This window comes from Zalophus californianus, chromosome 11, assembly GCF_009762305.2.
Source record: "Zalophus californianus isolate mZalCal1 chromosome 11, mZalCal1.pri.v2, whole genome shotgun sequence".
Taxonomy (NCBI): Eukaryota; Metazoa; Chordata; class Mammalia; order Carnivora; family Otariidae; genus Zalophus; species Zalophus californianus.
This window is the reverse complement of record NC_045605.1, coordinates 72,536,668-72,558,337: the sequence shown is the minus strand read 5'-3', so window position 1 is coordinate 72,558,337 and position 21,670 is coordinate 72,536,668. Positions and strand designations below refer to the sequence as shown.

The following is a 21,670-nucleotide window of genomic DNA, read 5'->3' as shown; positions in this document are numbered from 1 at the left end:
TCTTACCACATGCTGGTGAAGCGTATACTGTTTTACCCCCATTTTGTAGACGAGGAAACTGAAACTTGGCGAAGTAACTTGTCTAAGGACACAGCTAGGAAATAGAGCTAACATGGTGGCAGTGTTGTGGTTAGAAGACATACAGGTGCCTGGATGGTGGTTTACTAGGCTGGAGGACAAAGAGGTGACTGAATGGTGCTCACCCCACTGGAGCCAGGAGAGGTAGAGCCTGTGACAGCTCATTCTTATCTCTTTGGGGCCGAGGCACAGACTAGGAGAGGTGCGCAGAACCACTGAGTGGCTTTCCTTCCTCAGAAACTGCCACTTTAAAGCTGGGACAATGCAGTGTGCCTTTGAAGAGCTGAGAAAAGATATTTTAATTCCTTGTGGGCCCTTCTTGGGTTTCTGTTTCCATTCAGAGTGGCAGCAAGGATAGGTTTCAGAGATTCCCACCCCCAGCTCCCTTACCTGCAAATCCAAATTGTACCATTTCACAAGGCTCAGACTAGAGTTTACCCAGTTGAGTTTTTGGGGGACAATTCCAGTTGCCATTTCAAATAGAATCTTCTCCAGGACAGATACTGTGTCTTGGATGCAGCTGTACCATGCGTGCATGGCATAGTGCCTGTCAGAAAGCACATGGTTAGGATTTGTTATGGAAAGGAATGGAAACCTCTTCTCACTTAGAGTCCCAGTCACTGTTGCTATTTGATTTTACTCTAATATCTGATCGCCTCATGTGTGGTATCTTCCAGAGGAGAGCATATGGTGCTGCAGAGTGGGGACTGTATTTTAGGATTGTTTGGCTCTCACGCCCTGCTGGGCAGGGGGCAAGGGGCTAGGGCACACAGGAGGGACCTGGAGAAGCCTTGGGGAGAGCTCCACCCACCCTGAAGCCAGCTTGGAGAGGCCTGTGGTGGGCTCACTCTGTTGGTAGCTAACGGTTGTGATATATTACTTCTGGAGGGAGAAGAACAAAAACAGAATGCTGACTCCTCCAGTTGCCTCAGCATGAGGGTTATAGGAACATAAACATCTTCCTCCGTCTGCAGTGCTCCATCCCTCAGATGCCTTTTTAAAGGTAAGAACACAGAGGCATGCAAATGGTACATTTCCCTTCGCAACCGTCAAGGTGAAGTTTCTGCTCCTGCATGGGGACTTGCAGGAGCAGTCCTATAGTTGCTGCTGTACAATGCATTTATCATTCTGCTCCCCTGGCACATTTTGCCAAGCTGCATAATTTCCCCGTTCCTTCCTACACTCATCAGCTCTGTGACGATGATGCATCTGGTGGCCAAAGCCTCCCTGATCAGCTTGGGGTATAGTGGAAAGAGCAGTGTATTAGCTCATGATGACAGGAGGTGGCATTCACCAAGTCCCGGTGGGATGCCAGGTTTTCTGCCAAGCGCTTTCTAGACATCATCTCTTTAATCTTCATGACAACCCAGCAGAGTTGGGATTATTATTCCTCAGTTTGCAGATGATGAGAGTGAGGCTTGGGGGTGGTTACTTGTCCAAGGCTACCTGGCTAATAAGTGACAGATCCTACTGCAAAGCCTATGCTATGAAATACCAGGATTCCATGTTGAACTCTAATGTGAATTCACTGTGGCACCTGGGGCCAGAGACTCTGCTTCCCTGGGCTTCAGTTTCCTAATCTGTCGAATGAAAACTAGTTCCAAGGGTCTTCCAAAGCACTAAGCCCAGTACCATTCTGATTTGGTTAGAACTCTTACCTATCTGGATTTCTTTTAGCTTTGAGAATTTTTGTTTTGTTTTATAGTGGAAGGCTAGCTGCTATGTATTCATTCCTCAGCAATAACACTAATATCAGGCAATTAAGAATATACAGAGTGTAAAATAGTATGGGTCCATACTGTCCAGTAAAACTTTCTATTATAATGGAAATGGTCTGTATCAGTCCAGCACAGTAGCTGATAACCACATGTGGCTGCTGAGCACTTGAAATGTGGCTAGTGTGACAGAGGAACTGAATTTTACATTTTATTTTATTTTAATTCAAATTTAAATGGCTGCACGTACAGTAGCTACTGTAGCGGACAGTACAAGTATGGATAGTAGATGTATAGATTCTTCCATTCCCATCCCATCTTTAATTCGTCTCCTGTATTCCAACTAAGGCTTTTGATTTCCATGGTTAATTTTTCTAGAGGTTTAATACCTGATATTTTGTTATATATGTATTATGCTTTTATCAATTCAAACCTACGATATTGCATCATCTTTCTACTGCCTATGAGACAAATAGAAAAGATGGATAGTACTATGTGCATTTCTCAGGTTAGAAAACTGAGGCATAGAGCAGTGAAATATGCTGCTAGGAGCGGAGTAAATACTTTTTGCGTGCATAAGTGGTGTACCTAAAGCCTTTTTTTCGAGTTGGAGACCAGGACTGGAAACTTAGGTCTTTTGATTCCTGGCCAGAATTTCCTTTATTTTTCCTACCACTGGTGTGCCAAGCATAGTGTTAGAGAGACTCTGCCCATTAAAGGCAATTCTTTTAATGATAGGAGGGGAACTTTTTCTTTTCATTTGATACCTTTCTGTACTATTTGATTTTTTAACCCTAGGCATCACTAAATTATAATAATAAAATAGATACTTGAGAAAATTATATGAAATGCTATGAGGCTGCACAATGGAACTGTGCCTGTTTTGTAGATATAAGAGCTGTCATGCTGGTCAAACAAAGACAGGCATGTTTTTCATGTGGGATCTGTGGTCAGAAGAGGATTAAATTCCATCTTGATTCCATTTCTGGTAATGGTGCAGTAGTTCTTTTGGACCAACCCTCCCACAGAAAACAACGGTAAACTTAGACAAAATGTAAAAAAGAACTAGCTGAAGGAACTGGAGAGTGACCAAAAGCAGTCCCACTCTTCACAAATATCAAGGTCCTGAAGGTCAAGGAAGGATTGAGGAATAGTTCCAGATTGAAAGGACTCTAAAGAGAGAGGACAACTAAATGAAATGTGTGGATCCTTTTGTTGTAAAGGACATTATAGGAGCAATTGGTGAAACCTAAATGGAGTTTGAAGTTTTGTTGGTGGTTACATACACTGCAGTGTTAACTTTTTAGTTTTGTGGTTGAACTATTGCTATGTACAGAGTGTTGGCGGTTTGGTTGACAAACACACTAATGTATTTTGGAATGGTAGGGCATCAGTTTGCCAGATTTCTCAGAGGTGGTTCAGAAAAAAATGGAGAAAGAGAGGGAAGGTAATATAGAGCAAAGATGGTAAATGGTAATAGTTAGGGACCTATGAGTAAAGGGTAAGCAGGAGTTCTTCATATAGTTCTTATAACTTTTCTCTGAATTTTTTTCAAAATGAAAAGATTTTTAAAAACTTCATAGTGAAATGATAATAAAAATAGAACACGTCAACATTTGTGGGATGTAGCTAAAGCAGTGCTTTGAGGGATATGTCTTTAACTGCGTATATTAGAAAAGAAGAAAGGACAAGATTCAGTGACTTAATGTTCCATCTTTAGGAGCTGAAAAAGGAAAAGTAAATGCAAAATAAGTAGAAAGAAAGAAATGATAAAGGTAAGAGCAGAAATTAATGAAACAGACAAAATAGAGAAAAATAACAAAACCGAAAGCAGTTCTTTGAAAATATCAACAAAATTGGTGAAGTCCTAGCTGGACTGATAAGAAAAAAGAGAAAGAGATCACAAAATACCAGTATCCAGTAATGAAAGCATGTATATCACTACAGATTCTACAGACATTAAAAGATAGTAGGAAGGGAAAAATGAAGGGGGGGAAATCGGAGCCGGAGACGAACCATGAGAGACTATGGGCTCTGAGAAACAAACTGAGGGTTCTAGAGGGGAGGGGGGTGGGGGGATGGGTTAGCCTGGTGATGGGTATTAAAGAGGGCACGTATTGCATGGAGCACTGGGTGTTATACGCAAACAATGAACCATAGAACACTACATCAAAAACTAATGATGTAATGTATGGTGATTAACATAACATAATAAAATAAAATTAAGAAAAAAAAAAAAAGAAACACACCTGCAGTGGTCAGGCTTCAGTAGACTCAATATAGAATAGTTAGAGAAAGGAGAGGAGACAAAGGAATTAAGAGGGGTTGACATAGTGGGAGATGGGGTAGGGGGCAGGAGGCAGACGATATCATTAACAATTTAGAATATTGCTTACACAGTTCAGCCCTTCACAGGGCCTGAAATGTCTATAAAAAGTGTGCTCAGTTGAAGTTCGGTTCCTCATATAAACAGTGTTTTAGCTTAAAGAAAAAAAATATTTTAAACCCCCAAAAGTGATAAATTGCAATCTCTAATATTAAGCTCATTCATGAACAGTTAGATTCACTTGATTTTCACTGAGCTTTTAAATATGAAATGCATCCACAAAATCAATTTCCCATCTGCATTTCTAGGTAGGAAATGGAAAGTACAGAAATAGTTTTAACTAGAGGTCCTTTAAAAAAAAGGAGAAGGGGTAATAAACTTGGCCATAGAATAGTATCTGCAAATTATAAGGGAGTGTTTTACATGATAACAGAAAATTGTATAATCTTGACTTGATGCAAGAGATTAGCAGATTGGTTCAAGTTTGCCACCTGCACTTCCTTGTTTTGGAAGTGATTCTCAAATGTATACTTTCACATCCATATGCAAATAAATGTTAAGTGTCATCGTCAACAACAACAACAAAAAACTAAAGGAATATTCTGAACAATATTGTGCCAATACATTTGGCAAATTAGATAAAATGTGTTGAATTTTCTGAAAAACAAAACAAACAAAAAACAACTTACCCAAACTGACGCAAGATGAAGTAGAAAATCTGAATAACTATATATTTGTTAAAGAAATCAATTCATTATTGAAAACTTTCCTACAAAGAACCTTCTAGGCCTAGATGGTTTAACTGGTAATTTTTATCAGGTATTTAAGGGAAAAACACAATTTTTACACAAACTCTTTCAGAAAATAGAGGAAGAGGAGTGAATACTTTCCAACTCATTTTGTGAAGTCAGCATAGCTCTGATACCACAACCCAACAAAGATATTACAAAAAAAGAAAATTACAGACTAGAATCCCCCATAAACATAGACACAAAAATCTTTAACAAAATATTAGCAAATCAAATCTGGCAGTATATAAAAAGGACAATTCATCCATGACCAAGCTGTGTTATCCCAGTAATAAAAACTTACTTTAACATTTGGAAAAAAAATGTAATTCTCCATACTAACAAAATAAAGGAGCAAAACCATATAATCATTTTAATAGATGCAGGAAAAACAGTGAGAAAATTGCAATGTGATATCACTGTATACCTCTTAGGTATAAGACAAGACAATAAGAGAAGAGATAACAAATGTTGATAAGAGTGTGGAGAAAAGGGAATGCTTGTACATAATTAGTGGGGATGTAAATTGGTACATATATTATGGAAAACAGTATGAAGTTTCCTCAAAAACTTAAAAATTAAAATTAAAAATAGAACTACCATATGATCTAGCAATTCCACTTCTGGGTATATATCCAAAGGAAATGAAATCAGGATCTTGAAGAGATCTCAGCACCTCCATGTTTATTGCAGCATTAGTCACAGTAGCTAAGATATGATGGATGAATGGATAAAGAAATTGTCTCTCTCACACACACACAGAGGAATAGTATCCAATAGAAACCTTGCCATTTGTGACAATATGGAAGAACCTGGAGGACATTATGCTAAGTGAAATAAGCCAAACGCAAAAAGGCAAATACTGCATGATCTCACTTAAAATGTGTAATCTAGAAAAGTTGAACTCATAAAAGCTCAGTAGAATGGTGGTTGCCATATGGGGAAATAGGGAGTTGTTGATCAAAGGGTACAAAAGGTTCAGTTATGTGGGATGAATAATTTCTGGAGATTCATGTATAGTATGGTGACTATAGTTAATAATACTGTATTATATATTTGAAATTTGCTTAAAGTGATCTTAAGTATTCTTTCCACACACATACACACAAAAATAGTAACTATGGGAGGTAAAGTGATGGGTGTGTTAATTAGCTTGATTGTGGGGCGCCTGGGTGGCTCAGTCGTTAAGCGTCTGCCTTCGGCTCAGGTCATGATCCCAGGGTCCTGGGATCGAGTCCCACATCGGGCTCCCTGCTCAGCAGGAAGCCTGCTTCTCCCTCTCCCACTCCCCCTGCTTGTGTTCCTGCTCTCGCTGTGTCTCTCTGTCAAATAAATAAATAAAAATCTTTAAAAAGAAAATTAACTTGATTGTGTTAATCATTTCACAATATATGTCTATATCAAATCTCTTTGTATATCTTTAATATATACAATTTTTATTCATCAATTATACCTCAGTAAAGCTGGAAAAAAATTTGACATCCATTTGTGATATAAACTCTTGGCAAATTAGAAATAGAAGGGAACTAGGGCGACTGGGTGGCTCAGTCGGTTAAGCATCCAACTCTTGATCTCAGCTCAGGTTTTGATCTCGGGGTCATAGTTCAAGCGCCGTGTTGGGCTCTACACTGGGCATGGAGCCTACTTAAAAAAAAAAAAAGAAATGGAAGGAAACTTATGCAATCTAATAAAGGATATTTATAAAATGCAAATGTCGTAATTGTAAAAAATGGAAAGTGTTTCTCCTAAGATCAGAATAAGGCAAGTGTGTTTTCTCTTATCCTTTTTGTTCAACATTATATTGGATGGAGGTTCTAGTGAGTGCCATAAATAAGAAAAAGCAATAAAAGGCTTAGCAATCAGAAAAGAGTAAGCAGAGGCGCCTGGGTGGCTCAATCAGTTAAGCGTCTGCCTTTGGCTCAGGTCATGATCCCCAGAGCCTGGGATTGAGCCCCATGTTGGGCTCCCTGCTCAGCGGGGAGCCTGCTTCTCCCTCTCCTCACCACCCCCTCCCCCACTCGTACTCTCTCTCTCTCTCTCTCAAATAAATAAATAAAATCTTAAAAAAAAAGAAAAGAATAAGGAAATCTCTTTATTCACAGATGGCATGATTGTTGATATAGAAAATCATAAAGAATCTATAAAATAACTATTAGAACCAAGAAGTGAATTTAACGGAGTACAAAGTCAACATCAGAAATTGATTATATTTTTTATATAGCAGTAGCAAATAATTGGAAGATCTTTAAAAAGGAATTTTTGGGGAGCCTGGGTGGCTCAGTGAGTTAAGCGTCCAACTCTTGATGTCGGCTCAGGTCTTGATCTTGGGGTCATGAGTTTAAGCCCCGCATTGGAGCCTACTTAAAAGTAAATAAAAATTAAAGAAAAACAATTTCTTTTAAAATTATATTACAAAGCATAAAATATTTACAAGACCAGTGCTCTAACCACTGAGCTATGGAGCCTCAAAGCATAAAATATTTAGATAATAAATTTAACAAAAAATGCAGAAGAACTGTACATAAAAATTACAGAACAGTGCTGTGAGAAGTTAAAGAAGACATATATGAATGGAGAGATATATCATGTTTATGGATTGAAAGACTCAATGTTATTGTCAGTTCTCTCCAAATAGATTTGTAGATTTAAAGCAGTCCCATTCAAAATCCCAGATGGCTTTTTTAGGGGTAGAGATTGACAACCTGCCTCTAACATATATATGGAAATGTAAAGGACCTTGAATAGCCAAAGCAATCTTGAAAAGGAATAAATTTGGAGGATTCACATTGCCTGACTTGAAGATTTGCTCTAAAACTATAGCATGTCAACACAAAAATACAAATAACTTGATTAAAAAATGGGCAAAGGATTTGAATAGACATTTCTTTAAAGATGATATACAGGGTCTCCTGGATGGCTCAGTCGTTAAGTGTCCTACTCTTGGTTTAGGCTTGGGTCATGGCCCCAGGGTGGTGAGATTGAGCCCCGAGTCAGGCTCCCCGGTCAGCGAGTAGTCTGCTTGGGATTCTCTCCATCTCCCTCTCCCCTTGCCCCCCCCCCCCCATGCTCTCTCTTCCTCTCTCTCTCAAATCAGTCAATCAATCAATCAATCAATCTTAAGAAAAATAGATGATATACAAATGGCCAGTAGCATATGAATAGATACTCAACATCACTAATCAGTATGGAAATGCAAATCAAAACCACAATTACATGGTGACAGATGCCAACTACATTTATTGTAGTGAGCATTGCATAATGATTAGAATTGTCAAATCACTATATTGTACATCTGAAACTAACATAACATTATATGTCAACCATACTTAAAACAAAAATCACAATGAGATACCACCTCACACTCATTAGGATGGCTGCTATAACAAAAACCCCCCAAAAACAAAGTAACAAGTGTTGGCCAGGATGTAGAGAATTTGGAACCCTCATGCACTGTTGGTGGAAATGTAAAATGGTACAGCTGCTGTGGAAAACAGTCTGGTGGTTCCTCAAAATATTATATATAGAACTACCATATGATCCAGCAAATTTTCTTCTGGGTATGTATTCCAAAGAATTGAAAGCAGGATCTTGAAGAGTATTCGTAATAGCATTTCACAAGAGCCAAAAGGTAGAAGCAACCAAGTGTCCATCAACAGATGAATGGATAAGCAAAATGTGGTATAGACATTCAATGGAACATGATTGAGCCTTAAGAAGGAAAGAAATTCTGATATATGCTACAGCATGGATGAACCTTGAGGAAATAATGCTAAGTGATATAAGCCAATCATAAAGGCAAATCCTGGATGATTTCACTCATTCGAGGTACCTAAAATAGTCAAAATCATAAAGACAGAAAGTAGCATCTTTATTCATAGTGGTCCCAAACTGGGAACAGTTCAAGCATCCATCAACTGGAGAATGGATAAAGAAATGTAGTATAATCATACAGTTCAAAAGGAACAAGATGATACATCCAGCAAGGTGGATGAAATCTCAAAAACATTATTCTGAGTGAAAAGAACCCTTACACAAAAGAGTACATAGTGCATGATACCATATATATGAAATCCTAACAGGCAATAATATTAGGTACACGTCATCTGTTTCATAGAGAGGGACACTGGCACTCAGAGAAGCTAAGCACCCAGTCTAGGGCTGCATGGCAGGTCAGTGGCAGAGCTGGGCCTGACACCCACATGTCCTCTGACTCCCAGTGCATCATGTTTTTCACTATCCAAGGTGGTCTTGTTAGCATTCTGGGATATTAGCACATTGAGAGGAGTGCTGAGGGTGCAGGGTGGCTTGGGTTTCCTCTGACTCCTCTGTTTGGTCTGAAAAGTGCTCTTCCAGCCTCCCTGTTGAGCCTACTAGAATGGACTCCATTGATCTGCTAGACCCCTTCAGCTCTCCCCTTCTTTGCTAGACTAGAAGAGGGAAGGAGCAGCCGGGCTGGAGAGTGCACTATTATAGGAAAGGATTTTAAGGAGAGTGCACTCACTGGGTTATTAGAAAGGATTTTTATGGGACTCTTTCCTCTGCAGTTAACACCTTTAATTAAAAATAAAACAAGCAAATAACTGTGTTCCTCCTCCTTTGCAAATATTGCTGAGAATCTTTGTGGTGGTGTTCTTGGTTGCCTGTCCTGGTGATGTCTGAGCATTACGTGCAAATTGAGAAAGGGACTGACAACACATTATCAAAGAGGTTTTCTCAAGGGGCATGACCAAGTCTAGAATAGAACAGCCATCTGCTGCCAGATGGATAGGGCTCCACTGACTATGAATTTGACCTGGAGGCTGGCCTTTTCTGTGTGTTTGCACTCTGGGAATACCCATTGGGTCTTGGCTCCCTGCTGGCTCATTGGCGGCCTTCCCTGCCCCCACTTCCGGCTGCCTAGTCCCTCAGGAGTCATGCTGCCTGGGATGCCTGGGCACACCTGATGATCCAGAGGAAGCCAGCAGCACACTGTATTCATGCAGTGAGGTGGCACCTGAGCCTCCGCAGTGAATTCGCTGTTGTTAGCAGTCCTCCCCGCTGAGAGGACTCATGGCAGTTCACAGTGTTCTGGTGCAAGACGGGGTGCTGAAGAGAGGCAGAGTTTTTCTGTCCACACACAAATGCTCTTGCCTGATGCACTTTGATACTTCATGACCTTGGAAGCCCACCAGCTGGGGAGGGAGGCGGAGACAGGTCGGTGGGTGGATAGAAACCAGAATAATAAAGTCCATCTTCCTTTTTAAAAAGTTAGAAAGAAAAAAAACTCTTCTGTTTCTTGCCTTGTCATCTAACTTGTTTATCTGCTTTTCTACTCTCTTTTTTCCTCTACCCTAATCTTCCTTTCTCTCTCTCTTGCCTCTATTCCCCCCACCCCCACCCCATCTTCCACTCTTATCATTTGTTTTCTGAGACTAGGAAAAATAAGGAAAGGTAGGGAAAATACCAACTCCAGCAACACCAAACTCCTCCTGCGCCTTCCCCAGGTAACAGAGTCACCATCTTAAGAGAGGAAGTCCAGAATGTAATACTCACCCATTCAGAGTTTATCCCATTGTTATGCACTGTCCCACACATTTCACGGCGATGAGAGCAAGGTTACAGCCAGGCCAGGAGGACCAAGAAACCAAGGCAGGAGTGGATTCCTCCCTTTCCCTAACTCCTTCATTTCATCAGTTTAGCTTCCTCTGATTCCCGGAGTACTCCTTCCTGTCTTCTCTTGTGAGCAGTATGGGTGACTGCAGCTTTGCTCAGGCATCGACTTTACCATTAAGGGGGTGTGTTCAGTTTCTTTAATGTGGTTCGCTCTCACCTGTCCTAAAGAAGCGGGGGCTCTTCTGTCTCCTCAGCCCCTCATTACCAGCCATGTCCTGTCTTTTCCTGCTTGCCCACCGTCGATTATTTCTGAGTCCCAAGTATGAACTTCTTCTTGCTCCATGTTTTGGTCTCTGACAACCTAAAATAATAACTAAAGTCTCCTGTGATCCTCAGCAAAGAGGAGGTGGAATTGCCGAGGGTACCTCCTAATATAAGGGATCTAGAGAGTCTCTGGAGAGCCAGCAATTCTGTAATGTCACACATTGAACCGGGAGTCAGGAGACCCAGGTTCTAGACCCAGTTTGTCAATAACATGCTGCATGGCCTTGAATAAATCACTGTCATTTGAGTCCAGGTTTTCCCAACTGTCATAAACTTTGGTGCTTGTAGGGGTGTAGGTATAAGTTAAACTGCTTATACTGTACTGTGACCAAGCCAAACCCCTACTCGGGTATATTGTCTTTTAAAATGCTTGGTGGGCCAAACAAAAAATATCCGAGGGTTGTATTTGATACACTCACTTGTTCTTTCCTCTCCCATGGAATGCCTGGGACTAGAGCTGTAGAGTGAAGCCTTAGGACCAGGTCCCCAGGGATGTTATCATGAGCACTATATCCTAGAGTCAGGAGCTGAGGTCCCAGCAACATGTTTGCTGACCACTTCGGGAGTTAGTAGCTGGTAAGGGCATAGTTGCCAATGGCTGCTGGGGTTGGTCCCCTACAGGGTCTGTCTTTCTTGGCCACTGACTGCTTGCTTTATCCCTGAGCATTAGGGCACTAGGCAGAAAGGGTGGGACCAACCCTACCCAGCCTTTCCCCACTAACAGTGCAGGTCACATCTTGTAGATGGAAGGATTTCACAGAGGGCTCTAGAATTCCAGATCGCTAAAGTCTGACCCGATCAGGAGTCATGTGCTCACACAATGCTACTTGAGTCCTCTCCCCACAGATTCCATTTTAGGGTCATTCTTACTATTAGAAAGCTCATCCTTCATATTTGTTTTTATCACTACGCTGGGAGGTAGGTAGGACAAAGATTTTTTAATTTTAAATTTCTGGTTATAAAAATAGTACATGCTCATTGTAGAATTATAGAACATCAAAATCATCCATAATTTTACAACCTAGAGAAAACTACTTATAACATTCTAAGGCATTTTCCATCTTCTACATGTATTTTTTTAAAAAGAAGGTATGTGTATTGTATGTTTGCTTTATATCCAGATTTTCCATCTGCAGTTATATTGGGAACATTTCCTCCAGGCTATTAAATATTCTTTTTTTTTCAAAGATTTTATTTATTTATTTGAGAGAGAGAATGAGAAATAGAGAGCACGAGAGGGAAGAAGGTCAGAGGGAGAAGCAGACGCCCCGCAGAGCAGGGAGCCCAATGTGGGACTCGATCCCGGGACTCCAGGATCATGACCTGAGCCGAAGGCAGTCGCTCAACCAACTGAGCCACCCAGGCGCCCCAGGCTATTAAATATTCTTTAAAATAATTATTTAACATTAAAAAAGTAATATTCCATTATTTGGATATGGCACAGTTCATGTGATTATTTATGGAAATTTAGGTCCAAATTTTTGCTCCTAAAAATTGTGCCATGATCAACATAATTACCTCAGGGATGTTGAAGGTTTGGTTCCAGACCAATAAAGTGAATATCGCAATAAAGTGAGTCAAATGAATTTTTTGGTTTCCCACCACATATAAAAGTTATGTTTACACTACACTGTAGTCTGTTAAGTGTGCAATAGCATTATGTCTAAAAAAAAAATGTATGTACCTTAATTAAAAAATATTTCTTTTTGCTAAAAAGTGCTAACCATCATCTGGGCTTTCAGTGAGTTCTAATCTTTTTGCTGATGGCTGCTGACTCTTCGGGGTGGTGGCTGCTGGAATTTGGGGGAGCTGTGGCAATTTGTTAAGGTAAGAGAACAATGAAGTTGGCAGCATTGATTGGCTCTTCCCTTTACAACCAATTTCTCTGTGGCATGCGATGCTGTGTGACAGCATTTCACCCATAGTAGAACTTCTTTCAAAATTGGAGTCAGTCCTCTCAAGCCCTGCTGCTGTTTTATCAACTAAGCATATGTAACATTCTAAATTCCCTGTTGTCATTTCTCAACAGTCCTCACATCATCTTCACCAGGAGTAGATTCCATCTCAAGAAACCACTTTCTTCGGGCACCTGGGTGGCCCAGTTGGTTAAGTGTCTGCCTTTGGCTCAGGTCATGATCCCAGGGCCCTGGGATGGAGCCCCACATCAGGCTGCATGCTCAGCAGGAAGCCTGCTTCCCTCTCTCCCACTCCCCCTGCTTGTTTTCCCTCTCTCGCTGTCTCTTTCTCTCTGTCAAATAAATAAATAAAATCTTAAAAAAAAGAAACCACTTTCTTTGCTCAGCCCAAAGAAGCAACTCCTCATCTGTTCAGGTTTATTATGAGATAGCAGCCATTCAGTCCCATCTTCAGTAATTCTAGTTATCTTGCTAGTTCCACGACCCTGCCGGTACTTCCTCCACTGAAGTCTTGAACCCCTCAAAATCCATGGGGGTTGGAATCCACTTCTTCCAAACTCCTGTTCATGTTGATATTTTGACTTCTTCCCACGAATCACAAATGTTCTTAATGGCATGTAAAATGCTGAATCCTTTCCAGAAGGTTTTCAATTTACTTTACCCAGATCCATTGGAGGAATCACTGTCTATGGCAGCTATAGCCTTAGGAATTATATTTCTTAAGTAATAAGACTTGAAAGGCAAAATTACTCCTTGGTCCATGGGCTGCAGAATGGATGTTGGGTCAGCAGGCACGAAAACAACATTTATCTCCATCTGAGCTCTTGGGTGACCAGGTGTATTGTCAATGAGCAGTAATGTTTTCAAAGGAATCTTTGTTACCTGAGCAGTAGGTCTCAACAGTGGGCTTGTGATATTCAGTAAACCAGTTTGTAAACAGATGTGCTGTCATGTAGGCTTTGTTGTTTCATTTACAAAGCATAGGCAGAGTAGATTTAGCATAATTCTTAAAGGCCATAGGATTTTGGGGATGGTAAATGAGCATTGGCTTCAACTGAAAGTTACCAGCTGTATTGGCCCCTAACAAGAGAGTCAGCCTGTCCTTTAAAGCTTTGAAGCCTGGCATTGACCTCTCTAGCTACGAAAGTCCTAGAAGACACCTTCTTCCAATAGAAGCCTGTTTCACCTACATTGAAAATCTGTTGTTCAGTGTAACCAACTTCATTAATTATCTTAGCTTAGATCTTCTGGATAAGTTGCTGCAGCTTCTACATCAGCACTCACTTGCACTTTGATGTTATGGAGATGGCTTCCTTCCTTAAACCTCATGAACCAACCTCTGCTGGCTTCAGACTTCTGCAGCTTCCTCACCTCTCTCAGCCTTCACAGAATTGAAGAGAGTTAGGACCTTGCTCTGGATTAGCCTTTGGCTAAAGGGAGTGTTGCCTCTGGTTTAATCTTCTATCCAGACCACTAAAACTTTCTCCCTATCAGCAATAAGGCTGTTTCACTTTCTTAGAGTTTGTTCACTGGAGTAGCACTCTGAATTTCCTTCAAGAACTTTTCCTTTGCATCTACAACTTGGCTAACTGGCACAGTGAAGCTTAGCTTTCAGCCCGTCTCAGCTTTCGACATGCTTTCCTCACTAAGCTTAATCATTTCTAGCTTCTGATTTAAAGTGAGAGGTGTGTGACTCTTCCATTCACTGGAACACTTAGAGGCCATTGTAGGGTTTTTCACTGGCCTCATTTCAATATTTTTGTGTCTCAGGGGATAGGGAGACCCAAGGAGGAGAAGAGAGATGGGAGACCGGCTGGTTCGTGGAGCAGTCAGAACACACATTTATTGAGTTCACTTTGTTAACATCCCCAAACAATTTGTAGCATCCCCAAACAATTACAATAGTAACATTCAAAGATGACTGATCACAGATCATCATAACAAATAATAATGAAAAAGTTTGAAATGTTGCAAGAATTACCAAAATGCGACACAGAGACATAAAGTGAGCAAATGCTGTTGGAAGAGTTGCATTGATAGATTGGTTCAAAGCAGGATTGCCACAAACCTTCAATTTGTAAAAAATGCAATATCTGCAAAGTGCAATAAAGAGAAGCACAAGAAAATGAGATATACCTATACCTGAATTTTTGGTCACATTTCTGCTTATTTTCTCAGGAAGGATTTCTAGAAATAAGATTCCTCAATCAAGGGGTGCCTGGGTGGCTCATTCGGTTAAGTGTCTGCCTTCAGCTCAGGTCATGATCCCAGAGTCCTGGGATCGAGCCCCGCATTGGGCTGCCTGCTCCGCGGGAAGCCTGCTTCTCCCTCTCCTACTCCCCTGCTTGTGTTCCCTCTCTCGCTGTGTCTCTCTCTGTCAAATAAATAAATAAAATCTTTAAAAAAAAAAAAAAGATTCCTCGATCAAGGGATATAGACTTTTTCATAGCTCTTGACACATACTTAGTATGGCAAGAATTATTAAAGTTTGCATTTTATTACTTAATCCCTATGCTGAGCACTAATATTGTGAGAGATGCCTGAGTGTCTGAAGTGTCTCATTTGAAAATTGCCTATACGCCTCAGATGGGGAAGGGGTTTTTGGGGTATCTGGTTGGCTCAGTTGGAGGAGCGTGTGACTCTTGATATTGGGATTGTGAGTTTGAGCCCCATGTTGGGTGTAGAGATTGCTAAATAAAAAAATAAAAATAAAAATCTTTAGGGATGGGGAGCCTGGGTGGCTCAGTCAGTTAAGCATCTGCCTTCGGCTCTGGTCATGATCCCACCATCCTGGGATCGAGCCCTGCATTGGGCTCCCTGCTCGGTGGGGAGCCTGCTTCTCCCTCTCCCTCTGCCTGCTGCTCTGCCTGCTTGTGTTCTCTGTCTCTATCTGTCAAATAAATAAATAGAGTCTTAAAAAAAAAATCTTTAGGGGCACTTGGTGGCTCAGTCAGTTAAGCGTCTGACTCTTGATTCAGCTCAGGTCTTGATCTCAGGGTCGTGAGTTCAAGCCCCATGTTGGGCTCCATGCTGGGTGTGGAGCCTACAAATAGATAGATAGATAGATAGATAGATAGATAGACAGATAGATAAAATCTTAAAATGCTCTTGTTGGGGCACCTGGGTAGCTCAATTAGGTAAGCGTCTGCCTTTGGCTCAGGTCATGATCCCAGGGTCCTGGGATCGAACCTCGAGTTGGGCTCCCTGCTCCACGGGGAGCCTGCTTCTCCCCTTGTCCCTCCTCCCGCTTGTGCTCTCTCTCTCAAATAAATAAATAAAATCTTAAAAAAATAAATAAAATGCTCTTGTCATCTTCAACCTTATTGAATGGCACCCCTAAATCTGGGGGCCTGTCTTGTGTGAGGGGTCTTGCTGGTTTCTTTGGCCACACCAGGACCAGAATGTAGGCCCTAGAGGTCAGGAGGCTTCCTATTACATTCCATTGAGTAAGGGGCCAGCCTTCTTTATTATAACATGGGAAAAAAAAATGCTGTCCTGTTACTTGTCAGATGAGAAATGCATGTGAAAACACGTTGACAACTGTGGAGAACTCTATAAATGTAATGTTATTATTAGGGTTACTTTGGATTGGAATAATAATGCTGATATGACTACTAAGATATTATATAATGCTTTTGGCACATTAGAGGGTGTTGATATTTGAATGATGGCATGGAACTTCAGAGAATATTTACCCTGGCCCCCTTATTTTACAGATAAGGAAACTTAGGCTCAGAGAACTTAACTGTGCTATCCAGTGTCACACTGCAGAATAAGACTGGCAGCCAGATCTCCCCACTTCTCTCTCTCTCTCTCTCTCTTTTTTTTTTTTTGCCACATTTGTGGACTTCTAGAGCCATGTACAGCAATTAATATCTTGCTCATGTGTGCTTCTAGGGTACCATTTAACACTTTTTAAAAATTGAGTTATAATTGACATGCATTGTATTAGTTTCAGGTGTACAACATAATGATTTGATATTTGTGTGTATTGCGAAATGATCACTAAAGTAAGTCTGGTTAACCTCTGTCAGCATACGTGGTTACAGAATTTTTTTTCTTGTGATGAGAACTGTTAAGATTTACTCTCTTAACAACTTTCATATATGCAATATAGTATTATTAACTATAGTCACCATGCTGTGCATTACATCCCTGTGACTTATTTATTTTATAACTGGAAGTTTGTACCTTTTGACTCCTTTCATCGGTTTTGCCCATCCCCCACGCCCTGCCTCTGGTGACCACCAGTCTGATCTCTGTAGCTATGAGCTTGGTTTTTTTGTTGTTTTTTTTGTGTTTTAGAGTCCACATGTAAGTGAGAGCATGCGGTATTTGCCTTTCTCTGTCTATTTCACCTAGCACAGTGCTCTCAGGGTCCATCTGTATTGTCACAAATGGCAAGATTACTTTCTTTTTCATGGCTGAATAATATTCCATGTGTTTATGTATAATGTGCATATATATGTGTATATATATGTATGTGTATATTTATATCACATCTTTATTCTTCCATTGATGGACACTTAGGTTGTTTCCATATCTTGACTATTGTCAATAATGCTGCAGTGAAAATGGGGATACTTTTATCTTTTCAACTTAGTGTATTTATTTATTTACTTCAGATAGATACCCAGAAGTGGAATTACTGGATCATAGGATAATTCTATTTTCATTTATTTGAGGAATGGTCATACTGCTTTCTGTACTGGCTGCTCTAGTTTACATTCCCACCAACAGTGCACAAGGGCTCCCTTTTCTCCACATTCTCACCAACACTTGTTATTTCTTGACTAATAGCCATTCTGACTGGTGTGAGGTGATGCCTCATTCCAGTTTTGATTTGCATTTCTCTTATGGTTAGTGATGTTGAGCATCTTTTCATGTACTGGTTGACCATTTGTATGCCTTCTTAGAAACATCTATTCAGATCCTCTGCCAACTTTTATTTTATTTTATTTTTTTAAGTTACTCATTTTTGAGAGAGAGAGAGCACGCATGACTGAGAGGAGGGGCAGAAGAAAGAATCCCAAGCAGACTCCCCACTGAAAGCGGATCCCCACATAGGGCTCGATCTCATGACCCATTAGATCATAACCTGAGCCGAAACCAAGAGTTGGACACTTTAACCGACTGAGCCACCCAGGCACCCCTGCTGCCAACTTTTAAATTGCATTGTTTGTGTAGTTGTTAAATTGTATGTTTTTAATATATTTGGATATTAACCCCTTACCAAATAAATGGTTTACAAATATTTTCTCCCATTTGGTAGGTTGACTTTTTATTTTTGTTGATGGTTTCCTTTGCTGTGCTGAAGCTTTTCACTTTGTTGTCATCCCACTTTTTAATTTTTGATTTTGTTGCTTTTGCTTTTGGAGTCAAATCCAAAAAAAAAAAAATAAAATAAAAATCACCAAGATGGACATCAAGGAACTTACTGCTTATGTTTTTTCTAGGAGTTTTATGGTTTCAGGTCTTATATGAAAGTCTTTGATCTGTTTTGAGTTAATTGTTGTGCATGGTGTGAGATAATGGTCCAGTTTCATTCTTTTGCATGTGGCTTTTGCAGTTTTCAGACATCATTTATTGAAGAGACTGTCCTTTCCTCATTGTATATTCTTGATTCCTTTCTCAGAAATTAATTGACCATATATGCATAGGTTTGTTTCTGGGCTCTCTATCATTTTCCATTGATTTATGTGTCTGTTTTTATGCCAATACCATATTATCCTAATTACTATAGCTTTGTAATATAGTTTGAAGTCAGAGAGTGTTATACCTCCAGCCTGTTCTTTCTCAAGATTGCTTTGGCTATTTGGGGGGTGCCTGGGTGGCCCAGTTGGTTAAGTGTCTGACTTCGGCTCAGGTCATAATCTCAGGGTCCTGGGATAGAGCCTCATATTGAGCTCTGTGCTCAGCGGGGAGTCTGCTTGTCCTCCCTCTGCCTCTCCCCCTGCTCATACTCTCTCTGTCTCTCTCTCAAATAAATAAAGTCTTAAAAAAAAAAAAAGATTGCTTTGGCTGTTTAGGGTCTTTTGTGGTTCCATACAAATTTTAGAATTGTTTGTTCTCTTTCTGTGAAAAATGTCTTTGGAATTTTGATAAGAATTGTGTGGAATCTGTAGATTGCTTTGGGTAGCATGGACATTTTAACAATATTAATTTTTCCAATCCATGAGCATAGAATATCTTTCCATTTATTTGTGTCTTCTTCAATTTCTTTCATTAGTGTTCTGTAGTTTTTAGTGGGCAGCTCTTTCACCTCTTTTCTTAAATTTATTCCTAAGTATTTTATTCTTTTTGATGCAGTTGTAAATGGAATTGTTTTCTTAATGTCTCTTTCTGGTAGTTCATTATTAGTGTATAGAAATGCAACAGATTTCTGTATATTGATTTTGTATCCTGCAACTTTACAGCATCCATTTATTGCTCTAACAGTTTTTTTGGTGGAGTCTTTAGGGTTTTCTATATGTAGTATCATGTCATCTGCAAATAGTTACAGTTTTACTTCTTCCTTTCCAATTTGGATGCCTTTTATTTCTTATCTTTGCCTAATTGCTCTAGTTAGGACTTCTAAGATCATACTGAATGAAAGTAGTGAAAAAGGTCATCCTTGTCTTGTTCCTGATCTTATAGGAAAAGCTTTTAGTTTTTCATTACATATGATTTTAGTTGTGGGCTTGTCATATATGACCTTATGTTGAGGTATGTTCCCTCTAATCCATCTCATAAATGGATGTTGAATTTTGTCAAAAGCTTTTTTTTTGCACCTATTGAAATGATTATATGATTTTTACCCTTCATTTTGTTAACGTGGCATATCATGTCAATTGATTTTCAGATGTTGAACCATCCTTACATCCCTGGAATAAATCCCACTTGATCATGGTGTATGGTCTTTTTAATATATTGTTGAATTCAGTTCGTTAATGTTTTGTTGAGGATTTTTGCATCTGTGTTCAACAGGGATAATGGCCTGTATTTTCTTTTTTTGTGGTATCCTTGTCTGGTTTTTGTATGAGGGTAATGTTGGCCTCGTAAAATGAGTTTGGAAGTGTTCCTTCCTCTTTTATTTTTTGGAAGAGTTTAAGAAGGATTGATATTAATTCTTCTTTGAATGTTTGCTAGAATTTGCTAGTGAAGCTGTCTAGCCCCATACTTTTTTTTGTAGGGAGTTTTAAAATTACTGATTTGCTCTCCTTACTAGTAATTTGTTACTTTAGATTTCCTATTTCCTTGTGATTCAGTCTTGGAAGGGTTGTATGTTTCTAGGAATTTATCCATTTCTTCTAGGTTGTTAATTTGTTGGTATATAATTGTTCATAGTAGTGTCTTATGATCTTTTGTGTATCTTTGATATCAGTTGTACCATCTCCTCTTTCATTTCTGATTTTATTTATTTGAGCCCTTGTTTTCTTGGTGAGTTTAGCTTTTCTTTTGTCAATTTTGTTTATATTTTCAAAGAACCAGCTCTTGGTTTCATTGATCTTTTCTATTGTCTTTTTGTCTATATTTCATTTATTTCTGCTCTGATCTTTGTTATTTCATTCCTTCCACTAACTTTGGGCTTCATTTGTTCTTTTTCTAGTTCCTTGTGGTGTCAAGTTAGGTTGTTTATTTGAGATTTTTCTTGCTTCTTAAAGTAGGCATTTATCATTATGAACTTCCCTCATAGAACTGCTTTTGCTGCATCCCATAAGTTTTGGTATGTTGTATTTTCATTTAGCTCAAGGTGTTTTTTGATTTTTCTTTTGATTTCTTTATTGACCCTTTGGTTGTTCAGTAGCATGTTGTTTAGTCTCCACATATTTGTGAATTTTCCAGTTTTCTTCTTGTAATTGATTTCTAGTTTCATATCATTTTGATTGGAAAAGATGCTTGATGTGATTTCAATATTCTTAAATTTGCTAAGAGTTGTTTTGTGGCCTAACATATGATCTATTTTGGAGAATGTTCCATGTGCACTTGAGAAGATGTGTATTTTGTTGCTTTTGGGTGAATGTTCTGTTTATATCTGTTAAGTCCATCTGGTCTAACATGTTGATTAAAACTGGTGTTTCTTTATTGATTTTATGTCTGCAGGATGTATCTCTTGATGTAAATAAGGTATTAAAAGTCCCCTACTGTTAGTGTATTTCTGTTTTTCCCCCTAGGTCTGTTAATATTTGCTTTATGTATTTAGGTGCTCCTGTGTTGGGTCCACAAATATTTTAAAATGTTATTTTTGTTAGAATGACCCCTTTATCAATTTGTAATACCCTTCTTTGTGTCTTATTACAGTCTTTGTTGAAGTCTATTTTGTCTAATGTAAGTATAGCTACTTTCATTTGCATGGACTGTCTTTTTCCATGCCTTCACTTTCAGTCTGTGTATGTTCTTATATCTGAAGTGAGTCTCTTGTAGGCAACATATAGTTGGATCTTGTTTGTTTGTTTTTAATCTATTCAGCAACTCTGTGTCTTTTGATTGGAGAGTTTAGGCTATTTACATTTAAATTACTTATTGATCGGTATGTACCTATTGCCATTTTGTTCATTGTATTTTGGCTGTTTTGTAGTTCCTTATATCCTTTCTTCTTTTACTCCATTCCTTTGTGGTTTGGTAACTTTCTTTAGAGGTATGCCTAGATTTCTTTCTTATCATCTTTTGTATATCTACTATACATTTTTGCTTGGTGGTTACTGTGAGGCTTACGTATAATAACTTATGTTTATAAGAGTCTATTTTAAGTTGATAACAACTTAAGTTTGAATGCATTCTAACACTTTACATTTTTACTCTCCCCTGTGCCCATGTTTCATGTTTTTGTTATCACATTATACATCTTTTTGTCTTGTGTATACCTACCTAATTATTGTAGTTATAGCTATTTTTACTCCTTTTGTTTGTTAACCTTCATATAGCTTTGTAAGTGATTCATTCACTACCTTT

The 21,670-nt window shown here is 39.2% G+C and overlaps 1 protein-coding gene across 8 annotated transcripts in view; it reads left to right on the top strand.

Annotated features, from left to right (window-relative positions):
• Positions 1-21,670, top strand: part of SERGEF (secretion regulating guanine nucleotide exchange factor) — a 217,111-nt gene that overhangs the window by 60,214 nt on the left and 135,227 nt on the right. The gene's annotated exons all lie outside the window — the stretch shown is intronic.